We start from the raw sequence: 25502 nt of genomic DNA, 5'->3' as shown, positions 1-25502 counted from the left end.
AACACAAAAGCATTTTATGCCAGGGTCCACGAAGACTTCACTGACGTGTTGCTGTCACGGAAATATGTAATGAAATACGGATGACAAGAAAAACCATAAGAAAAGGTTTAGCTGATATGGATGACCTGAGAGTCTAACACTCGACATCTTGGTCCATGGCGATAGGTGCCGTGCGCTCTACCCACTGTGCTACCGATGCTCATGCATGAGGCTTTACGAACATGCCTTATATCTCTCACACCTTCTCCCTTTCACGGTGACCTTGGTTGGCGGGGGTTGGTGGGGGGAGTGTCACTGTCTGGAATCGGCAAAGTGAAATACTGCATCATGAAACTAACAAGCGCCGACAGTGAGTGCTTCAGTACTTTCAGCTTTTGGTGCAGCAAGAGCCACGCTAGCGGGAAGCGGAACGCCTTCCTGTTGTCCTGGCTCAAGCTACAAACTCTCGCTCGCGTTCCTGAAGTGCTGTGTGGTATATGCATGAGCACAGGCGTAGGTTACCCTATTACTGGGGAGCACAAACCTTGGCGTTTTTTCTCCTCAAATGATGATGCTTTGAATGAGTGCATAACAGTACTGTGTTATGTGCTTGTTGATGCCATCTTTGAGCAGTATTCACCATATGCTGCGTCCAGGGATATGTTAACTACTTCAGCTACCACAAGGGTTAAATCATAACTTTTGACATTAGTCATCGGGATGGAGGTGTGCCACTAGGCGTCAACGTGAGTGCATCCACATCAAACAATGCTATAGCTGCCAAACACCAATACACATTCTGCAAGCTCTCATACATCAATGTACACTAAACAATCAACTATACTCCTGTGAAAACAGGGTTCACTTTCGTGTTATACTGATTCCTATGACGGAGGGATCAACCACGCTTCAATCTTCTTCTCTTGCTCTTCACTCTCCCGTGACGGCTCTCTGCGGTTTTGCATTCACCAACCGCTAGCACCACATCAGCGCAGGGGCGTATGCTGGCACGCACATCCCACTTCACTGCTGCTAGCAGTTGTTTTCTGGGAGTTGGTTGAACAAGAGGACTAGCTGGAACCCCACAGCGTTCCGAACAGTCAACGTTGCCTGGTAACATATATAATAGTCCAAAACAGCACCCAAAAGCGAACCTTGAGGCAAAGTATTGTTCATATAGGTGCTGATTTTGAAAATAGGCATTTGTAGGCCTCTCTAGGCATCATAAAAGCCCTTCTTAATCTCTAATTCATGTTCATATGTCAAAGTAGGAGAATAGCAGCCCCACTTTGACCGGATTTTAGGCATTTGCCTACAATCCGGTCTATCACATACAAGTTCCTTAGCTGACCTAAAGTTCAGCTGTTCAAAGCCATTGCGTGTATAAAATGAAGCGAATAATGCAAATAGACCTCTGTGCCAAACGGACTACTCAACCATTGTTTCACTTTGTTTGGAAATTGAAAATATTCCACGCTGAACTGTCGCTTCCCTTTTTAATGTGAATTCACTCAATGAAAATAAATATGTTTCTTATAAGTATATATGTACCTTTAATATGATAAATTTTTCTCTGAAGTTATAACTGTCAAGCTATGTTTGATTGGGTGTTAAACCACACTGTACAATACTCACGAATTGAACCTCGACATTTTTTTTTTATTCTTATAACAACTGCTATGAGCAATTGTTCATGATAACCACAAAATGTTGCTGCAATCTGGCTACTAAAGGTAATGGTGGCTCTGATGTAAGTGCTTGAGTCAAAATGACATCAATGTGACATTAACTGTGGATGCTGGAAACGAAACTACAGTAGACTCCTGTTAAACGAAAGCTGAAGGGACCAGGAAAATATGTTTCATTTAACAGGAGTTTCATTTACTGAGAGATGAAAAGGGGTGCAGAATTCAAGCACAAAACCAATCATATAAGAGGCAGTTGTTCCATTTAAGCAGCAATTTCATTTAAGAGAGTTTCGTTTATTGAGAGTCTACTGTATGTGCATTACTCTTAAATCTTTGTGTTTCATAATAACGTACGTTCGCAAGCACATACGTTTCTGCACCGAGTGTCAGCAGTGGAAAACAACTTGTCATGCTTCTGGCGAATCGCAACCTTTGCTGTGTCCAGCTAGCCCATTAGATAGAATTGGCATAGATCTCTACGACCTCCTTCCTTACACTCCTGCTGGCAATCGCTGGATTATTGTGGCTGTTGAGCATCTCACCCGTTATGCCAAAACCTGCCACTCTGCCAGCCGCTGCAGCTCATGATGTTGCCTTGTTCATCTTGCGCAGCTTCATCCTTCACCATGGCGTGCCATGTCAGCTGCTTAGCGATCGAAGGCATGTCTTTCTTTCGCAAGTCGTCCAGGAGCTTCTCACTGAGTGCATTATTATTCATCGCTCCACTACGAGCTATCACCCGCAACGAACGATTTGATGGAGCTCTTTAACCGCACACTTGGTGATATGCTCTCCATGTACATATAATCCGGCCATTCTAACTGGGACTTGGTGCTTCCATTCATGGCGTATGTGTATACCACGGCCACACAAGCCACTACTGGATTTTCACCGTTCTTTCTACTATACAGACGTGAGCCCTCTTCGATTCTTGACACAATGCTTACATACCGCCCGGATGCTTCCGAATACCGCCCAGCCTCCGAACTCGTTCAGTGTGTAAGAGTGCCACCAATTAGCACGTTCATTTACATCCGTTGCACAAGCTATTCAAAAAGAACGACTTGACCAGGACAAGCCTGACCACACCTTCCTTGTTGACTCGTTCATGTGGCTTTCTATTCCGTTCCAGTCTCCTGGCCTCTCCCGAAAGTTTGCACCCAAGTACAATGGTCCGTACCGCATCGTTCAATGCACATCGCCGGTAAACTAAGTCGTCGAACCAGTGACACCTCCCGCCGACAGACAATGCCGTGGTCGTGAAACAGTCCACGTCAGCCGCTTAAAGCCCTATTATGATCCCCTTGTGCTTGCTTCACCTTGAGTCGCCAGGATGGCTCCTCTTCGACATCGGGGCAAGTGTAGTGGGGAAGAGAGACAGCGAGACAGCATCGAATAGGAGCGAAAGAAGACCAAGACAAAGAGCCCAGAGCACGCACACACACACACACATATATATATATATATACTTTGGGTATGAAGATCGATGGGCCGAAGGCTGGCCCACCAGCCGAAACGTTAATAAAACTACATTTCGTACGTGAGTCCTTCTTTTCACCTATATATATATATATATATATATATATATATATATATATATATATATATATATATATATATATATATATATATATATATGATGTGATATTGTTAAAGTTGTCACTCAACCTGTCAGAATAAGGTTATTCACTGACAACTGTGTCATGTTTAGGGATATTGTTAGCGTGGATGATCAATGGCTTTTAAATACTTCCCTTAGCAACGTTTATCAGTGGTGTGACAGATGGGATATGAGACTAAATTCCAACAAAACAGTATACATTAACATAACAAGAAAGGCAAATTCTCATTTCCATATATGCTCACTATGAATGTACTAAAAGATGTCAGCGAATATAAATACCTTGGCGTAACTATAACAAAAGAACTGAGTTGGAATAAACACATATCTAACACTTGTTCAGATACACCTTCCGTAAGTTATGCTTCCTGAAATATAAACTCCTAGTTCCTCCAACCATGAAGCTATTGGCCCATCATTCCATTATTAGGTGTATCCTTGAATGTGCATGCATCATTTGGGGCCCTTACAGTTAAAAAAAAAAAAAGTTCGTGCTTTAAATTGATCCAACACAAATGCATTCAGTTTATCTTCTCTATGTACCACATGACAGACTCCCCAACTGCTCTGATGCAACAAAATAATATCCAGTAACTTCAGCTACACTGCAAAAACCTTAATTAAATTTCTGTTTGTTTAAAAAGTAAACATCTTAAATCAGATACTGCTCCATTCATCCAAGCTTTAACCTCACGACTAACATGAAATCGTCATGCCCAGTCAATAATACAATAAAAGATCATTAATTCGAACTATGTGGCATGGTTTCGCCAAGCTCCATAGAGCTTGATGTATTAAAAAGCTAATTAATTTGCATGCATATTGAATCCACCATGGATTATTTGAACTACATGCCACCAAGGCCCACTCTTGCAGTCATCTTCCACGCTATGCGACAGATGGTGCGGCTTGCTATCCTCTGATCATCCTCAGATTACTATTGCCAGAGACTGACACCTCCAGCGACAACGCCTTCGAGTCTTGACCATGCTTTGCGGTCAATTACACGTCACAGCTGCCACGTTCACTTTTCAACCACAATCACTGCATTGACATCAATAGTTCACTGTGGCACACATGAAGGCACGTGTGTTTATGCATTTACCAAGGTCAATTCATATCGGTCGTGAAAGTTGGAACGAAAAGTGGTCGGAAATGTATTGCCACAAACATCAAGGCGGTACATTTGAAGCGTGACTAGGTCAGCTGGGTAAAAATAATGAAAATCAAAAGCTCAGAGGAATTTTTTTTTCAAATGTTTTTAATTTCAAATATGACAAAGTAAACTATAAACTTATTTTGCGGCTTATCTGGAATTTGGCTTAATAGTTGATTGCTTCATTTTTTTGGGTCGATCACCAGAAATGGGGGGAATATGCGTGCAGTCCGCCATTGCGGGCTTGTGCTTGGTTCGGCGCATTTTCAGGTCAACAAGGCATCGCTCGCTTCTGTGGAGTGGTTTCGCACATATCTTCCCATGGGTGTCGGCAGGGGGGTGCAAAAGGGGCACTTGCGCCCCTCAAGCCACACCAGCACTAGCCCCCAACCAAGCTACACCACTACTCTCCACCTCTCTCAGCCGCCATGCAACACGGATTTGCACCCCCCAAGACAAAATCCTGCCGACGCTCATGTATCTTCCGTAGGTTATTTCTTTGCTTATGTGTTGTTTACTTCACAGATGCTACACTAGCTCAGTAGATAACCGTTCCTGTGACTGCAGACTGCTTTGGCTGCTGCACGGCTGCCATGCCCTCACCCTTTGTGACACTCTAAACAAAAGAAACTATTCGCTGAGTAAAGCTGCCAAAGTGACCCTTTCACAGCTGCTGTCTTACTCCAGTGGTTTTCCTTGTATGGGCAACATGCGTTTTTGAACTATTGTGTTATTGTAGTCATGAACCGTTGTATCATATTTTTTATCTGCAAAGTATTTTGCTGTATACTGCAAGTATACTATTTGGCTAATAAAGCAAGCTTGTCTCCCAAATCCTTCTTGTTTATCCTCCTTTTTTCTCGCATACGACTATCAGTGAGCTGTAAAGATGCAATATTATCACGTAGTTATCAAAAGCAAGTAAAACAGCAGCACTTTCAAAATATATGACAATTTCACACCATGTAGCATAAATGCATGACGTCGCTACCCCTTCCGGTTGCGACGTCATATATTATTTTTTATTTTTTGCTTCCTGTTAGTTGTTTCCATGATACATAGACGGTGACAGTGGCAACGAGCCGTAAAATTCTGGACACATGGGCTTCTATGGAAGTTTCCCTACCAGTTTATCAGTTTCGCTACTACAGTACGGAAACGCAAACCAGCTCAGAGACGCCGATGAAAGCCCCGGGAAGAGAGTTTGTTTTTCTCTGTAAGAAGATCAGAGTCCCTCGCATGGGTTCACCCTGTGATAAGGACAGTGGCTGCATAGAGCAGTGTGGATCTTGCACTGTCTGGTGTGCTCCTGTCAGCCCTCGAAAATCCGAGTGAGGGAGTGCGATTTTCGTGCTTGACCATACCCACATCTGCAGCAGGTCTTCAAGGTGAATAGCCTCTAGTCAATAGAACGCACTTCTCCAAGGTGAATAGCCTCTAGTCGATAGACCAATGTGGGTAAGGGAAGTCGGCAAAATGGAACAATAACCTTAGGAAAAGGATTGGCTCCGAGGGCCGAGCTGGTCTGGCTGGTGTCCAGGAGCAGAAATGGCACTGCACAGAGACTGAGCGAGGCTCACCGCCGTAAAAAGCTGCGCGGCCGAGCACGAACCTTGCATTTATGTCCTACATTCATCAACTTTCCAGCATTTCTCTCAGTGAAAATAGTCGCGTGAGTGCAAGAATCGACGTAGTCACATGATGGTTGGAACCTGCGAAGCATACATAATTTGCTGCAAGTCTGCACCAGAACATCGTTTTGAGCATCTTTTGGGGAAAGAGAGGATTGCAAGCGCTCAAAATGCGTTGCAGCAATGTGATGACCACACAAAATCAGTCGTCACCTGTGGATAGATGCAGCTTGTTAATGTAACATTAATTAACACTGTCCATCCCAATCGCACGAATAGCTGTGTTACGAAGGCGCTGTGTGCTCTGCCGCAAGCTGCATCGCCATCCATTCACATTGAGGAGCATGTGTGCGTGTGGAACATTTTATGTGCAACGGCTTGCGTAAACGTGCAAGCTAGCCCGAAAGCTTAACGTCCCGATACTGATGGCGTTGGCAGACAAACAAAGAACTTTATTGAAGTCCTGAGGGACTAGCCGGGGAGGACTCGTTGGGGCCCCCAGCATGTCGCTGGCTGCTCCCATGTTGGAATTAGGAGGCCATGCCTCTCCGCTCTTTCACGGGCCCTCTGAACGGCCGATGACTGGATCTCGAGTGCAGTACTTGAGATGGCCTCGTCCCAGTCCTGTTCGCTGGTGAGTGACGTATCCCGTAGACACTGCCAAAGAATATTCTAGAGTGCTTACCCCCCCCCCCCCCCCCCGCAATCAGGGCACTGTAGATCAATTTCCTTGTTAATCCTGCTTAGGAAACCTCGTGAGGGATATGATGTCATCTGAAGCATCCTAAGCGTGATTGCATGAGGTCAACATAGTTTTGGGTATGGAGGCAGGAAGTGCCTGTGTTCCTCTCTATAGTGAGAGGTGATCTTATGAAAGGTTAATAAGGGGTCTCTGTGCCCGATCTCCTCCGAATCCAATGAAGCCCCACTGCTGCCGTGGAATTGAGAAAATAGCTAGGGCCACTGCATAAATAAAATGCAGTTTTATGCATCATGTGCACGTAATAAACGATCGCAGGCACGTTGCATGAACTGGCATGAAAGAGGCAGCTGCGAGTGACGACATCAAGATGCATGCTTTTTTTACGCTCCTCAAGCGATCAGTCACTTATACACTAGCACGTGGACAGAGATCAAAGCACCTTTCACTTTGCTTGTGAATGACTACCACAGCAGCCTCCTGGCACCAGCGTTTCATGGATAAGTATAAAAAGAAAGATAAGAACTCTGAATACCATTTCACGAAGCCATTTTTTTTTTCTTTTCTTTTTTTTCCCCTATAGATACAGAGCTGACTGGATGCCAGATGTGCTTTCACGTTGTGTACCGATCCCAGGAATATATTTAGTAGCTGCATCACCAAATAGCTCTGGAATTGATTGCGATCGCATTAGGAAAAACAGAAAAACTATTATCAATTACTTTTTTAAATAAAAGATGATGGTTTCAAAGGTGTTTGCACTCTTTTAATATGACGTCATACACAGCCTTTAGTTTATCACTTTCGTCAGTTCGAATTTGGCTTCATTCGAACTTGGCCATTAAGAACACGTACAATTTTGAGCACGTACTAACACATTCAAGTTTTCCTCGTTTTCATGAACGATTGCAGACTGGAGTGAACTCCCGCTAGATACGCTACAGAACATCGACTCATTTGATACAGTGACATCTTAATATGAAGTGCCTTTTCTTCCGTTGTCATCGATTATAGAAGTGGTCTTCATTATTTTTAAGCTTAATTTATTGGAAGCATTATTGTCACTGGCAAATGTCCTCTTTTATGTGTTATGCTATATGCTATGATGTTTCATGCTTTTTTGTGATCTGCGATGTAACTACTGTTTGTATAAGGGTCATTCCACGCCAAACATTCTGGCTATTTTGGCAACCATCTCGAATGTACTCGAAAAAAATCCTGCTCATTTGTTGCACTGAAAACAGTGAATTGCTCCAATATTTCGCAGAGAAAAATATTTTATTTATGCGGGAGCCTTCTGAACTTCATAGAATATCGTCCGAGTGTTGTTTATCAGAAAAATTATTCTGAAAGCACCGTTTCTTGTTTCAATGCCAAAGTTGGTTTATATATTAACGAAAGGGGTTCGTATAAGCTGTTCAAAGCTCACTAACTTTACTGCAATTTTTCAGTCTTATATGCCTCCAGAAAATTTGCCAAAATGTTCCATGTTTGCATTTTTTCCCTTATAATATTTCGCTATGTATGAATGTCTGTAAAATGAATACTTACTCTGCAGAAGGAATATTTTGCATTAAAAATATTTTCACACTACTGAGGTTTCTAAATTTTACGAGAAAAAATCTCAAATTTGAGAAAATCATTTTGAGGTGCACATTGAGGAGCAATTTATACCACGTGGTGCTCCAATAAAAAATCAGCTTTATACCTCAATCTAAATCAAATAAATTGTTCTTTTTATATGGCAAGTTTTATTATTACAATTTTTGTTTTAAGGAAGAAAATAATTTTTGAAGTTCCCCATTGACGGCTATCTTCTCATTTGGTCATACGGCAGCTTCCTCGTTGAGGTTCCCTATAGTCACCGATGGAGAACATCAAAAATTATTTTCTTCCTTAAAACAAAAATTGTAATGATAAAACTTACCATATAAGAAGAATTATTTATTTACTTTAGATTGAGGTATGATGATGATGATGATGATGATGATGCAAACTTTATTTGGGTCCAGAGAAGATGCAGGGGAGACCCCGCGCCACCCGGCTAGTCCCACGTGGGGACCGCCAAGCCGAGCTTGGAGGCCCGTTCGCGGGCACTCTGGACGGCCAGGGTTTGGTCATGGAGTTCTGGGCTACGCAAGAGCGTTGCCCACCTGTCCTCGCTGAAAGCGGAGCCGATGGCTTCACATTCCCATAACACATGGTTCAATGTTGCCAATAGTCCACAGGCAGGGCAGTCCGCACTGGCATATCGTTCAGGGTATATTGCATGAAGAACCGCAGGGTTAGGATACGCACGGGCTTGTAATAGTCTAAGGGTAACTGCTCTCGCCCTACACAAGGCAGGGTGTGGGAGGGGGAATACCAGTCTTGACAGATAGAAATGTTTAGCTATCTCGTTGAATGCCAGCAAGGGTTCCCAAGCTGATTTTTAATTGGAGCACCACACGGTGTAAATTGAGTCTCAATGTGGACTAAAATGACGATGATTTTCTCAAATTTCTGATTTTTTCTCGTAAAATTTAGAAAGGTCAGTGGCCTGAAAATATTTTTAAGGCAAAATATACCTTCTGTAGAGTAAGTATTCATTACTCAGATATTCATACATAGCTCAATATTATAACAAAAAAAATGCAAACATGTACATTTTGGCAAATTTTTTGGAGGCGTATAAGAGTGAAAAAATGCAGTAACATTACTGAGCTTCAAACAACATAGAAAAACACCTTTGCTTAATATCTAAACCAAGTTGGGTACTTGAAAAAAGAAACCATACCCTCAGAATAATTTTTCTGACAACACTCCGACGACATTTTGCAAAAATCAAAAGGCTCCCAAGTGACGAAAAAATTTTTTCTCTCCAAATTTTTTCTCTCCGAAATATTCTAGCAATTCACTGTTTTCAATGCAAGAAATCAGCTGGATTTTTTTCAGGTATATTTGAGATGGTCGCCAAAATGGCTGGGATGTTTGGCGTGGAATTACCCATAAGTGCTTGTGATAAACCTTTGTTACCCCTCCTGCATGGGCCCGAACTTGGGCCTGCAGTATAATGAAAATAACTAAAAATGCACGCACAAATAGATGACACATACCTGTTCTGGGCTGAGCAGCCTCCCTGATAGCCCCTTCCGGGCCACCCGCATCGAGAGCCACAGAGTCGAGAACATTGCACTCAAAACCCATGTCTTCTATCTTCTCGGCAAGTACGTCCGCAGTCAGCAGTTCACCGTCGTACACAAACCTTGCATTTTCTTCCTCGAGCGAAACCTTCACACCTTTCACTCCAGGCTCCTGCCCAACATGAGACTCAATGTTACGAACACATGACTGGCAGGTCATGCCTTTAACGCTCAGGAGGGTTGTCGAGAGCCTCAGTCGTGTCATCCCCACCTCGCGTTCGATTACTTCTGCCGAGATATTCTTCGTATCAAAACAGACGATACCCAAAGGGGGGCCGTTGACACCGGGAACCACGCAGACCGTGACACCATCAGCGACCAAATGGCAGAGTTTAGTCTCCAACTGTTCTTTGAGGACGTTGCACGGTACTTCGTTTTCTGCTTGGAAGACAGCTGTGGCACGTGACGAGTTCGCAACGTCACCTGGAGCCTGCAGCTGCAGAAGGTCGCCAGGATTGATATTAAAGCCGGCATCTTCCATTTTCTTCCCGATGCTTGTCTCAGACGTCACGTCAGGTCCGTACGTCACAAAAGCCGTTCCTGCTGCAGGTTCCACCTGTGACATAAATGACAAAAGTTGTTTGCAAAGTGCAAAGTACAAACAGCAGCTGTACTCGCAAAGAGTGGCATTAACCATAAGACCTTCTGAAAGCATGAACAGCTGCTCTAAGGAATATAGAGCACACAGATGCACATGATTGATTAAATGAAACAGGCTAAAAAGTCGGGAATGAAGCAGCTGTAGAAAACTGACCACCTAGTGTTTACTTTGTATGTATTTCTTGTGAGGACTGGCGGCCAGGTTGTATGCAAATAGGAAGTTGAATAGGCCCTTTTGTCAGAGGTCATGACATGAAAATATGTTTGCCTGTTCTGCATCACAAATAACAATGCAATAAGTCAAACACGAGAGAAGAGTAGTATACATAATATCATAATGTAGAGCAGAAATCAGAGTCACATGCCAAAATATAAAAAAGAAAGGACAGAATAATAACATAATTCATACATCTCCCTAATCGAATGTCACAAATAACACAACTGTAAAACGAACAAAACACAAATAACACAGGGACAATTAGCATCTGTAGTTAAAATTAAAAATTAAATGCACATATGAGTTAGGTTACATGACTGCAGCTTTCCTGTTGAGCAGTGTGGCAAGTTAGTAAAGGAACAGACATAGGTGGCTTACTACATTCAGCCATAATGTGCAGGTCAGGCAACAGCTCAGAATTGCCATGAGAAAACATGTTCATAAAATGCAGCCCTTATATAAAGAAGTACCAACAGTGTATGCATCAAAGGTAAACTAAATGGTGAAGCTTTTTTTTACTAGTGCCTCACGAACCAATATGCTGTAGACTACAGATGTGCGCATAATACATCTGCACAAGTATATAGTCACAATTGTAAGTGAATATCTACGACTATGAAAAAAAAAGTAAGCCACATACCCTGACAGTATCATCTCCTTCGAGATTGGCTAGTGCGTCTTGAACGGCCCTAGCACTGGCCTGATCAATCATTCCTTCAATACAGGAGGTAACTGCTGATGTATTTGGGTCCATTTTGTTCGACTATGCCACGACGGCTTTTATTGCAATGCAACCAGCTTGATATGTAGATTGAGCCTTCATGCAAACAGCAAATGTCTTTGCAATGCTTACACCTCTTCAAGAGTGCCATATTGCAGAAGTGCTTTTTCATCATGATAATGATCTTACCCATATTAGGGTTATGATATTAGCCACATTGAATACTTTAAAAATACAGTATGTGCATAAAGTAGGTAATAATGACATCCCACAGACTTTTGCATGGAATGCCAGAAAAACAAGTTAAATTAAAAACCCTGTCCAGAACAATGTCAGCAACATTAATGTCAAAACATTTTGAACATTGCAACCACGTCTTCTGCAAATTGGCAAGGTCGCCATGATACACAACGTATTTTAAAAAACTTAGTTAAAACAACAGTAGTACAGAGAAGTTTTCATGGTAGACAAATGTGCTCAAGATATGTAGATTATATTGAAAACAAGCAGTGATTGGCAAAGTTGCTGAGCTGCTTAAAACTAAAATTTCTTACATGCATTTGCTGTGATGATTCTGGCTCCCTAATCATAATTGCAAGTGTGCAAAGACGTAGATGAACTTTGTCATAACAATGCATTAGACTGCATTCTGCACAACAGATGGAAATTGAATGTGGAAGGAGTAGCAAGGGCTTTTTGCACGCTCCTGGAAAGTAACATATCACCTTTCTCGAGGGTCCCAAAACTCAAGTGCCTTATCTTTCCTTAAGAAATATCAGAACAAGGTACAAGTGGATGGCAGGAAAGAGATTAGCTGGCAAGCAGGCTTCTTTGATAGATGGATTCCGCTTTGGAGAAAAAAACAACAGCAAAAGTTCGAGGTTCCCCAGTGCACTCATCTGGCAGCTATATGCATACAGGGCCGTAACTAAGGGGGGGTTGAGGGGGTTCCGACACCCCCTGAAATTTTTTCATGCTTCAGCTTTTCGGGTGACACTAAAATACTTCCACACCTTCACAGCGACCACCATTTGCCAAAGTTAGCCGTTCTGCACACAAACACCCCCCGAAAAAAATTCCTGGGTACGGCCCTGTGTGCATAAGTTTAGGTATTAGGCATAAAACACACATGCACATTTTCTTTCATCAATCCCGTGTTTGGTGCTTCACACATAAAGGCATCGCCTCACCCGCTAGCTCGGATTAAGACCCTCATTCAATACACATATCTTCACACACCTTGCGACTATCACTTCAGTCAAGGCTTCAATCGAGCCAGTAAACATGCATGTCTGGCTAAAAAGCACAAACAAGGTCTCATGCACCATAAATCTAGATGTGCACTCATACAATGCTGTGTTTGAAGGCAAGAAAAACACCAGGAAAAAAAAATGAGAAAAAGTGTGAAGTGTTGCCTTACGAGCGTGGACAGTCACGGCAGAATAAAAAAAGACAGCCCAACGCTGTGATGTTCAAGTACCATTATTACTTCACAAGAGCTAAAATGCATTTGAAGAGGGTGAACACAGGTCCCCCTCCCCTCCCCCCCCCCCCCCCCACACACACACACAAAAAAGAACTACAGTCTGTCAGACCAAGCACGTGAACAAGCACGCGGAATGCATCTTTTACCGAGGTTCTGCTGTACAATGTTTCAGTTGTGAAAAGAATGTTAGTAATGTTATAAAAATTTACTGTCATCTCTTGAAACGAAGAAAACTTAACATGTATACATGAGTGCATTCTCCAACATGAAGTCTCGGTGAGAGATTCTTCAGGAGAGCTTATTATAAACATATATGTAAAGTACTGCAGTTTTATAATAACTTTTTTTCATAGCATGAAATGACAACTCAAGAAAGGAGACAAGGTAAAGCACTACTTAGCTAACACCTTTTTTTATGACGCACTCGTATATATAAAAAAAGAGGACAAGGGAAAGTGTGCACAGTTGTCGGGATGCGCAAAGAGCCACCAAGAGATACAAATGAAGAAAGTGAGTCATTAAACAGATTATAACAGAGAAAGAAAGAGGTTCTGACCTGCACAAGGCTAAGGAGGCAACACTGACATAATAAGACCCAAGTGATATAAAAAATGCTTCCAATAACTCCCAAGTGGCAGTATCTGCAGCGCAACCGGATAGTCTTCAGAAAATTTAATGTTCCTGCTTGGAAGATATCTTGGAACAGCTTTTATCTCATTTGAATGTAAGCTATTCGTTAAAAAGAGTGTGTGTATTGGATCATGTGTGGCCCCTGCTTTATATACAATTTTTTTTTCTTCTGTTGACCGGGTCCTTAGGAGAGTGAAACACTGACCTTATTGATCTTTATAAACATGTGAACGATTTTCTAGTTTTTATGAAACAGACTAACTACAAATGCTCCGTTACAGTATATGAAATTTTAAAGGCTTTCACCAAAAGTGGCAAAGGTTTAAACTTCCCAAATGAGCTCCCAAGACATCAAAAACTACAATTTCTAGATTGGCAACTATCTTCACAAGCAGGCCACGCTAGCTGGATGTGCTCATTGTGTGTTCACATCAGGATTTTCTACCTTATGTGTCTGTACACTCAAAACTGTGAAGTGTGCCATTGCGTAGGTGCGCCTAGAATCTGCCTTAACAAAATTTCGCCTTCAAACTGCAAACTGTAGCTTTATTGTGCAGTTAAATAGATTGCAGGTTAGGCAAGTTTAGTTCTGTCATCTACATCTTTAAAGACTTGTTTGAAAACATGAAAGGCAAGAGGTGCAAAAACAATATGGTAAGGCAAATGAAGATGCCTGAAGTACCATAGATGCCATAGATGCCATACAGCATCTTTCCTGTTCTGTGTACTTTTTTCTGAACTGCTTCTGTGTTCCCCTTCGCAAGATGGCATAGAGTTTCTCATCACTTGAGGAACGTAGCTACCAGATACCAAGAGATTATTTTCTTCTCTGCTTCTCTCAAATTGTCAATGTCGTGCAACCGTATACCTCAAGGAAGTAAGAAACTAGGCGGTGAAAAGAAACATCCAACATTTGTTGAACATAGTACTGGCGTTGTTTATAAGATTCTGTTGACATGTGATAAAATATACGTTGGCCAAACTGGCCGTTGCATTAATGAGAGCCTTAGAAAACATGTGCAGTCTTTACCAACAAGAACCGGTTCCCATTTAGGAAACACTGTAAAGTGTACATGCGCCAAAGCTCTTTTCAACGAAACTGTTATGTTGAAAAGAAGCCGGGATACTATTGCTCTCTTGACCGATATGTCTAGATGGCTTTCTACGCATGGTCCTCCGGTCTGCATTTCGATGTTGAGGGGTGTTAGCAATAAAGGAGTCTGTTGAGAGTAGCACCCCATCCCGCCTTCTTTTTTTGCGTTTTATCATTGCGCCAAGAAAGAAGTTATTATGAATATGCACGAACTATGGCCTGCCATAGCATTGTATAGCCAGTATTCTTCGATTATAATACCTAAACGTGCATAATAAATTTGCTGTCATACACATTGGTTAAAAAACGAAAACGTTTTACTGTACCTTGAGAAACGGACTCGTGCCTAAAAGGGATTTCGAAACTATAGCTTTAAAAGTAAACAAGTCTAGAAGGCATCTGCGCGGATTGCGCAATGCGGAGAAACATGAAATTCGGCGGCTGCTCGCAGACATCCTGTTTTCGGCGCAGCGCAACAACGAAACAAAACACCGAAAGGCTCCACTCGCCGGTGTCACGCGCCTTCGGCGCGAGCCGCGAACACGTACTACACTCTTTCTTTCTCGCACACTCTTTCTTTCTCAAGTCAGCTGAGCAGAGTGACTCACAACGAAAGTAATAAAACTTGAGATGGTTCCGCCGTCCGGGTTTCTTACATTCGCGTGAATGGGTGATTTGCTCGCTCCTATACCTAAAAGATGGGCAAGCTGTATCTAAGAAAATGTATGTTTGCTTTGAACAAGGCCGCAAGGCGGCGGCCCGCAGTTTTCACTCACTCGATTAAACAGAGAACACATAGCTGCGCTGGTCAGAGACTGACACAGCTTTAGATAATCTCAGAGAGGCTGCTTAAGTTACACCGCTGTACTAAAGGAAACAGCGCTGTACAAGACAATACTCCAATGGTACAAACATAACAAAATGAGATCACCATCCAGTTTTGATGTAACACGTCGCAGCGTTATGCTAAAACGGAACGAAACGAAAATGGGGTGACAGCAAACAACGCGACTGCCAATACTACCTTTAAATAACCAAGTCCTGCCGCAGGGCTTGTCAGTTTCAAGAAGACATACCTTCGGGTCTCAACGCACGGTGGAATCGACCATAGTGTGGTTTCTGTTGCTTCCACGAACTCCGGCGGCTGTTGTGACCTTCTTTCGGGATGTCCAGATTATCGAGCAGACCAAACAACTCCTCTCAGACGTCGTGCGCAAAGTTACGATCACCAGCTGTCGCGACAGGTTTCGCGGCACAAATCGTACGTTTGAACGCCGTCAAGCGCCAAGAAACGTCAGACGAGAGTGCTAGCCGCTACATCGCGAATCCAGCAGACTCCGGTCCTGTTGCTTCAGCTGGCTCTGCCACTTGCTGGAGTCAAGCCATCAAGCGGAAGTCACATGGAAGTCAAAAAGCAGACGCTTCCGCTACTGGTCCCTCTTGCGGCAACTGAACGCAGACTCAGAGATCCTATTCATTTGCGCGCAAGTTCTGTGCGTTACGGATCGTTACGGAAACCTCGCCGGTAGAAAGTAGATGGGGGTGGAGTGTGCACATCTTAATGTGCACTGGAAAAAAAGGCGTTCTGAACCACTTGCATTGACTGCAGTTGCTGTACTGGCTGTACGACATAGAGTTTCATAAGAAACTCTATGCTGTACGACCTTCGTGACTGGCATCGCGGCAGAGCAAGCGGAACCACGACGCCGTTTGAGACCAATGTGTAGGACAATGTGGAAAGTCGTAAAATTCTGGCTACGTGATATACAAGGTACGTTCGATTTGTTGCAATTCGTGGACTTGTTTACGTAAAGGGGAGGCCAGGGTGAAGTCGCGACCACCATCTTGGGAAGGGCAAGAACCATTCTTCCGCGTACGTTTGCAGCGCTCGTCGCAGTTTCTTGCGGTGCTTAAGCGATTAAAACGAAAACCGGAGCTTTGTTGATTTTTTTATTGAACATTACTGCGTCAGGAAATTGCACAAAATTGGAAAAAAAAAACTTATGGAGAGTGCCTCCATAGGCGCTCAAGTTTGCGCAGCGCCGTCCGCCGCCCCAGCGGAGAGAGGGGAAAACTCCGGTAGCTCGGACGGGTCGCTCTTGCTTGGTTTTCCCATTGCGCGCGCGGAGAACGTGCTCCCCGGGGCTTTTATCTCGCATTTTTCACGCTATGGGTGCCGTTCCTTCGCCGTACTCGAAAGCAGACATGCAGTCTTGCTGCATTGTGAACTGTCACAAAAGCTTTAAAATGACGAACAGCCGAAAACTGCTCGTCAAGTTCTACCGTTTCCAATGCGAGGAGTAGAGGCGTCAAGAGTAGATTATGGCAGTTCGCAGCGATGCTTTCGCGGTCTTGTCCCCTTGAAGCAATTTTTGTCGTACACAGTATTACGAACTATTAACGGGGAGAAACGCGATGATCGTGCTCATTTGAAAAAGAAGTGCGTTTGTGAACCGAAGCTACAACAAATAGACAGCCGCTGTACGTTTCGAGATTGCGCGCTGGCTTTCCGAGTCAACCATTTGTAATGTGACAGCGGGCTTATTACACCACAGTTTAAATAACTTACCGTGGGTACTAAGTGTTTAATTCAGCTGATTGCGGTACATTTCCCATCGCGGCTCCCTGTAAACAGAATTCAGCTGCATGTTTGCACTGAGCGTTTATATTGGCCTTGCATGCGACACGCCGTGATTGCTTAGCAGGCATGAAGTGTTGCGCTGCTAAGATCGTGTTCATGGGTTCGATTCACGCATACGGCAGCTGCATTTCCATGGGAGCGAAATGCAGTAACACGGGCGTACTTAGATTTACGTACGCGTTAAAGAACCCCAGGTGGCCGAAATTAATCCGAAGTCCCCCACCACGGCGTGCCTCGTAATAATGTCATGCGTTCGGCACGTAATGTAAAGCCTTGCATGCGCGTGAGCCGCGGGCAATATATAGTTGCCGCTTTGGAAACGAGCTGAAAAAAGAACCAAGGCGGCAATTAAATTTTCGATGGCTTCGCGAATTCAGATGCGCATATCATCGGGCACAAATCTCGGCATAATCATAAACATGCGCGATCCCTTTCGGGGAAGGGGGGAGGGGGGGGGGTCCAACCATACTTTATGTATGTTCGTGCGTGCGTTTGTACGTGTGCCTGTACATATACGCAAGCAAAATTTTCAATTTTGCTTGCGTACCCCCCCCCCCCCCCCCCCCTTGGCGACGCCCCTGTATAGTATGATGCTGGCCAAGCGAGCTGTCGAAACAACCAAGCGACATTCGAATAAGCGAACACGGTGCGTGATCAGGCGTCGATATTATTCGAAATGCAACACGCCAAGAAACATGCACGGTCGAAGTGGGCATGAAATATTAATTTTTTTGCGCGTATCATTATGCTGTCAAAGGGAGCTCTAAAAAAATCCAAGGCGGCATTAAACTTGCGATCCGACGTTGTCATCCTATGCAAACCTCGGCAAAAGTGAAACTCCCACGAAACTGAACACTGTGCATTGCGATGCAGCCAGTGACTCAACAGGGCAGATGTAAATTTATGCTCTTCACACTGAGCTCATAATAAATTTAAAGCCGCACGACAAACTTGGCATTCAAGCAATCGAAAAGTTATCAGTAGAAAACGCACGCGAAAGCGTGCTGGATGTTTGCTGATAGCTCCGAGTAGACACGACTGCCGCAACGAATGTGCGTTTTACCGGTAACATAATTACAGAACTCGCGCAGTCACCTTCCTATTCATGTCAAAGAAATGTGCCCGTTCAGCATCGGCACGCACGTAGCGCTCGCACAAACATCATCGTCCTTGACGACCTGCTCAGTCCCGAAAAGATGGTCGATCAACCGTCCTTCTCTGGTGAGATTCCCACCGTGGAAACGTTTTTTCCATCTCTGGGATCTTTCTAAACCTTCAGAGCAAGCGACACATGAAGCTGCACGTGCACGGCGAGCAGACAACAGCGCGTGCAGGGTGCGCGAACGTTTTGCGGAGAGAGAAGCGACCGGTTTTCGCAAGAAAGGCGGCGAAACGCGTGCGACGCAGCGCCCCCTGGCCGAGCTTGGGAGGCCTATAAAATGAACACTTCCGCCAACGCGAACATTTACCGCACATGTTAACAAAAAAAAAAAAAAGAAAAGAAAGAAAGAAAAAAAAAAGAAAGTACATCTATACAAGGGCCAAAATTGTTTCGTATGAAATTTGCCCACACGCCTAAAACAGCAGTTGCTTCCATGGGCGTCGGCAGGATTTCGTCTTGAGGGGCGGGGTGCAAATCCGTGTTGCATCGCGGTGGGAAGGCGCGCGGGTGTGGCTTGGATGGAGGGCGATGGTTATAGTGCGGCAAAAGTGAGGGGGGGGGGCAAGTGCCCCCACCCCCTTTTCGTCGCAGTATCAGCAACCTTCCCGTCGCTGTATCCATGGGCCAAGCCCACAAAGAAAGTAAATTTGGTGCATTTAAATGTAATCAAAGGAGTCTGATAACGGCGCCTAATGTCATTTTGCGCAAGGTAGAGTATCGTTTAAAGGAAATGATATGATTTGTATTATATATGTTATCACCTTACGTCAATTAAAGAAACAATGATGGTAATAGTAGTAGTAGTAGTAATAGTAGTATATAGTAGTATGTAGTAGTAGTAGTAGTAGTAGTAGTAGTAGTAATGTAAAAAAGTGTGTCACGCGCCCATGCTTGCCCCGTGTGAATTGAACAAAAGCATACGAATGCGTTCTAACGACGTTGGGAAGCAATACACTTCCTATGGGCGCTTCACTGAAATATTTCGTGTTGGCGGATTAAAAGCGATCTGCTGGACAACGCGAAAGCTTGGTATCAGGAATTGCTCATTTTGAGCAAAATTTCGATATCGAGAAAAGAATTCCTAACCCGCGTTTCCATGATCGCGTGATGCTCATTTCGTTGGGCCGTTCTAAAGGCTGACGAACGCTGTATAGAACATGAAAGACGCCATGCCGCTTCAGCCCGAAAACGGTGTTCCGGGGGCGGCCGCTACCTACAAAGAAAGAAAGAAAAGCAGTACGTCAGGCACGCCCACGCCAACCTCCGCATGCTTGCCCCCATTTCCATGATTGGGGAAGGGCTCCTGATTTTTATTTTTACAGCTGCGATCGTCTTGCGTACGTGATCGACGGGCAGACGGACACAGTTTCTTGGTTGAGCCGGCATAGAAATCCTTACGCATACACCACCGCTCGCTAGGGGGCAGTAGGAGTTTTTTCTGGGTGGTGAACCCGGATCCGGACGTCGCAGTCATGGAGATGTGTCATTTACAGCTCCTCTGTAAAACATAGACGTACTGCTCTGATTTCTGAACAGAGGACAAGGTCACACGTCATTGAGCCAGTCGTTTAGTCTCAACAGTTGGTGCATGTTCTGATTAGGGAATGATAATGGTAACTTTCAACAGTGTTGCGCAACCGATGTCTCTAAACGGATATCTAAATGTCCAGAGACTCCTGTCGACTAGGTTAGACCAGATCTGTGGCTTTACGTTGACATGCATCTGGAAGTTGTTGGCTAAGAAGTACCCAGTGCAAATACGCTTATTCAAACGTTAAAGGGACCGAAAACTGCCCAGAACATGAAATGAGATGACTCCACTGATGGAAAGATTGTCCGTCGCATTGACTCAAACCAACCCTGCTTTTTCGTGAGAGATAGATTTACATTTTCATTTCTTAATTGAAAGTCGCGAAAAATGACCTGTGGCGCCTCTGGCGGCAAAAACATGAACGATCCGATGAACCCGGCCACGTGACCGTGGATTGCTGTACGAGATCGACGATATTTTTTGTTAGTATTGAAATATTGTTCGTTCCTTTATATTAAAATGCATTACTCCATAAAAATGTACATTAGGCTTGCATTAGTAGTATGCATTAAAGTGGCGCTGCCTTCGCGTGACGTAATGATCCCATGCTCGTCAGCGCGTCTTGAGCAACTTTTCAACGTGCTCATGCAGCCGTGCATGAAGTTTCCAGGTCGCTAAGATTTTGGAGCGACATATAGTTTTGCTACCTACACTCCGTCTCAGAAATGACGCGCAGTGCTACTTGGCGCGGCCGCGCATATGTTTAGTCATGTGTTTAGTGACGTTTTCAATGACTTGGCTTGTCTCGTGCATCGAGAGAGTAACGACACCGGGACAAGCCACCCATGACACAGGCGCAGGCAACCTTGGACGCATGCGCACAACGCGGTACAAATACAGGGAAGGTGTATAATGCCACATCATCTCATTGTAACAGCTCGTTATTTTCAAAAAGTTGAAAAGCTATAAATAAAGGTGGTTAAGCATAGTTACAGGAACTCCTGCGAAAGCAGAACAACGATAGCTTTCACAAATCGCGAGAAGGGCTGGTGGCATCGCTATCAATTCTCAGCGTTGCTGGAGGAAAGGTGCGTCCGTGTTTGGAGCCTTTCAGATCGAAAAATACTGCTTGTAAAATAACTACGTGCTTTTGGGATTAACTACTGCAGCTACAAACACTGCGAAGGGTGAGCTTTCTGTCGCGCCGTAAAAGAATGGGTCGAGAAAAATCAGTTGTTGGTCCCTTTAACAGCAAGGGAGGCGAGGGGGCCTTCAGGGGGAACGGGGTATGCTTTATGAACTTGACGGTGAGCCCGGCCTCGTTGCCTGGTGATCAGCACATATGCATATGCACCCCCACCCACACAACTATATATACTTACGTACACACGTACATGCGCACGCACGCACGCACACGCACGCACGCACACACACACACACACACACACACACACACACACACACACACACACACACACACACACACACACACACACACACACACACACACACACACACACGTACGTACGTACGTACAGTCGCGCTCAATTTGCAACACGGGAGCGTGTGGCCTAACCGCCTAACGAGTTTAAAGATTTGGCATTCCTTTCACTAGCCCTTATTTCTACAACTAAACGCTTTTCTCTCACTGGGGGATGTTCCCAAATAAGAAAATATTAAGTTACAGAAATGAAGCAAGTTGAAGCCATGCGCAATCATTAAACTCGTGAGGCCACGCGCTCCCGTGTTGCAAGTCATATTGAGCGCGACTGTACTTACGTAATCAGCTGGTGGTTCTGTTACTTGGGGAGACAAAGGCCTGGTAGTGGAAAAGCGACTCACTTGAACACGGGATCGATACTATACATCGGTAAATTATTTTATTCGAACAGTTGATACAATAAGAAACGACAACCAGCACTAATCAGCGTTCACTTTCAATTTGGTCCAGCGCATCCCAGCTCCCCCTTTCCGCAAGTTCATTCACATCAGTGTTCCTTGGTGCAGGCGTCGTATTGCGGAACAGCTCGGCCCAGGTCTGTACAGGAGTCGGAGATAGCTGAACCACCCCCCAAAATTTTCAAATTTGCTGCACTTTTTGCACACATACAAACGCACGTACGAACATAGATAAAGTATGGTTAAGCCCTCCCCCCCCCACCCCCAAAAAAATTTCTGGCTACGACTGGTTGCCTGGTTAGAACAGGGACGCAGACCTCAACCCGTGGACTTGCCGGAAGACTTGCGGCACAGGTGGCTCCTGTGGTTCGGACGTTGCAGTGGACCCCACTTCCCATTTTTCTTCGGGCTCGGGAACAACCGGCCTTGAACCCCATCGGCGACTGGAACCACATACTGGCTCTCCAGGTCCTCCTGACCCTCCGGCACCCACAAGGTCGATGACCGGTCAGGGCATGTCTCCAGATGCCTGTGAAACTCGTTCGCCTTGGACGGCACGAGATGTTCCGGGTTGAACAGGCAAGGCCTAAGACAGGGCTGCCGACTTCCCTCCTGCACTTAGATATATATGACTTTCTATCCGAGTGCGCTTGACCTTGTGCTCCGGGTTGTACGGGCACTGGACGAGGTCGTATTGGCTGCGGGTGAACGAGACCATAATCTCTCCGAACGGAGGAAGAACTGCAACGCGGTTCATTGCGGCACCTCTCAGTAGGACTGATGCCTCGCGACAACGTGGCAATAATTAGAGGATGATGATAATGATTGACACACGAGCCCTCTGGATGCATGTGCACGGCACTTCCTAGAAAATTTAAGTAGCCCTTCGCCAGGCACCACTGCAAATTTTGGCCTTCAAGGCATCGTCTGGGGAAAGTTTCACAAAAAAGAAAATTGTTCCGCGCCCCAATAAGGGTCCTCTCGGTAGAGCAGAGTGGATCTCGAAGGCTGCACGTCTAGTAAGTGCATGCGCCGGAAGCTATTTTGGCGCTGCAAAACATGCCGCGGACGTGCTCTGGATGTTAGCTGTTGAAGGGAGAATTAAAAGCTTGAAGCATCATACCACCTTTCCACAAGGTGACGCAAGTCACTATACACAAAATTTCACAAAAATAAAATTCTCTCGCACCCCAGTGACCAAATATCTCGGAAAACAAATCTAGATGGCTGCGCCTTTGATATCTAGGTGCACCGGAAGGCTCTACCAGCGCGCGCACCTAGCGTCCACAAGCCAAAACTTCCTCCGATGCCTCTCCCTCCTCGTTCTCCGTGCTCATGGAAGAAATTTCAGCATGCTCCTCTTTCAGTTTTTTTTTTTTCTGAGATTCAAGATTGTCACGTGACACTCCATACTATATGTTTTTCCCCCTACATATGGTACCTCAATGCGAGCGTTCCTTCGTACAGGGTGGTGACACGCGCTTCCAATTCCAATAAGTGTCGGAGCACTAGGAACGCGCCAAACTGGCAACACAAAGCCTCCTAAAAATTAGAGAAGGCGCTGCAAAACACCACACAACGCGGTGTCCACCGGTTTGACGCAATATGGCGGCGGCGCGGTCAATGGCTGTCCCTGTAAGAAGGAACGCTGACATCGAAGCACCCTGTATGTGTTTGGTGAACGGTGGCTGCCTGTGTGAACATCAGACTCCGTGAGTTGCTCCCCCGGCAGCCAGTCGTGGACTTCTGTCAGTCGCCGACGTGAATTCTATTACAAACTTTTCTTGGTAATGAAGGGAAAGCTACGCGGGCGGACCTTCTTCACATGTACTGCTGCGCGAAGTAGTCCGGATTGGCGCGCGTTTCGTATACCGCCAGAGAACGCTGTGAAAAGTGATGGCTGCGTGGCATAAGCGTTTCATACCATTCGATTTATCTAGACAAACATTTGTCGGCAAGGCTCGACGCAAGTTTTTGAGGCGAGAAGCGGAGGAGCCAGAATGAGACGGACGCTAACTTGAAGACGCAGACAGCGTTTTAGGGACTCGTAAAAGGCGCGACTTTCTCACCCATCCAACAACGCGAAATGACAACGTATCAAGTAAGACAATTATAAGTATCTCACTGGTATGTGCTGCAACATGTCTCCAAGAGCTTCCTGCAGAAAATAACAGATTTGTTTTGTTTCTCGCCTAGAAAACTCGGACGTAATTATGGGACTACATTCATTACGGTATCACTCGCGCAATTAAGCTCTGTAGCCTTCGCTTCATTATATAGGCACGGCCGCTACATAAAAAAAAAAGTTTTTTCCTGTTTTCTTTTTTTTTTATGCAGCGGCCGTGAACGTGCCTTCACCGTTCGAATAAAAGTACAAGTTCTTTATTTCCGGTGTTGTAAATCGCGCTGTATCATCGACAATTTACATAGTACCAAAAGAAGCTATTAAAAACGACATGCTTATTTTCTGTCACGGGATCCCTTTAAATATGACGAAGCCAACTGAGTGTGCAGACAGGTCCTGAGATTACTAAAAAATTACACCATCTCCCGCTAAAGTGGACCATGAGGCGATGCGAAGCCGGAGCACATGCACGATCGCGTTCCTTTGGCGTTCGATGGGCATGCTACCGACCTCGGGCATGCCACCTCCCGTCGTGGAACGCGAAGAGGAACGCTACGCGCGTCGTTTCTTCCCTCTAGCAAGGCCGTTAATTCTCACAGGGCGAGCGGTGAACGCGGTCGACAGGCGCGCGAAAGGGGGGGGGGAGCGTAGGAGAGGAGAGAGAGGGGGAGGGGACGCGCATGCGCTGGCGCTCATCGCGGCGTTGCGCAGTAGGAATGAGGCGCGCGAGAGGGGGGAGTGGAGAGGACGTATGTGGAGAGGGCTTGCGCATGCGCAATAAGGGTGGTCGCGCCGCACACCACTATCACCACCACCACCACCACCGGATTGAACTCCGCCATAATATGCTTCGCATCTAAATGAAAAAAAAAAAAAACACAGCATATCCACGGAGTGAATGATGATTGGGCGAAGCTGCGGAGGTTCATCGGTAAACCGTGAATCTTCCGTGAATTCTGCCCAGTACATCATCACCGACGTGAGATCGGACGCGTTTATACTAAAGGTTCGATGAGTTATGACGACTTGCAGCGCACTTTAATTTTACATGTACGCTGTGAATTTTCATTGTTTAGAAAACCATTGCTTAGAAAACATCTGGCGTCTTTCGTTAAGCAGCTGGCGTCTTTTCGTTTTGCTTTAGAAACATCTGGCGTTCTTTCGTTTTGCTTTTACAAAACATCTGGCGTCTTTTGTTGGTTTATTTCATCAATCAACGGCGTTTTGAACAAAATTTTTATTGTTTAATCACGCACAGGAGAAATCTCACCAGGCACTACCTTGGAGGTAAAGAATGGCTGCTAATGGGAATGAGAGACAGAAGAAGTCGGCTTTTAGCTAACGCTGCGAATTTTTTATTGTTCAACAACGCACAGGAAAAATCTCCCACCGGCACCACCTTGCAGGTCAAAGCGTTGGTTACATACTACGCTACGAGGG

The 25502-nt window shown here is 44.9% G+C and overlaps 1 pseudogene; it reads right to left on the bottom strand.

The window, feature by feature from the left end:
* Positions 1–16055, bottom strand: part of LOC119382609 (copper-transporting ATPase 1-like) — a 65540-nt pseudogene extending 49485 nt beyond the window's left edge.
* Between the last annotated feature and the right edge of the window lie 9447 nt (positions 16056–25502).

The sequence above is a fragment of the Rhipicephalus sanguineus genome, chromosome 2 (assembly GCF_013339695.2).
Source record: "Rhipicephalus sanguineus isolate Rsan-2018 chromosome 2, BIME_Rsan_1.4, whole genome shotgun sequence".
In the NCBI taxonomy this organism is placed as follows: domain Eukaryota; kingdom Metazoa; phylum Arthropoda; class Arachnida; order Ixodida; family Ixodidae; genus Rhipicephalus; species Rhipicephalus sanguineus.
Note: the sequence above shows the minus strand (reverse complement) of the source record. Positions and strands in the feature narration are given on the sequence as shown.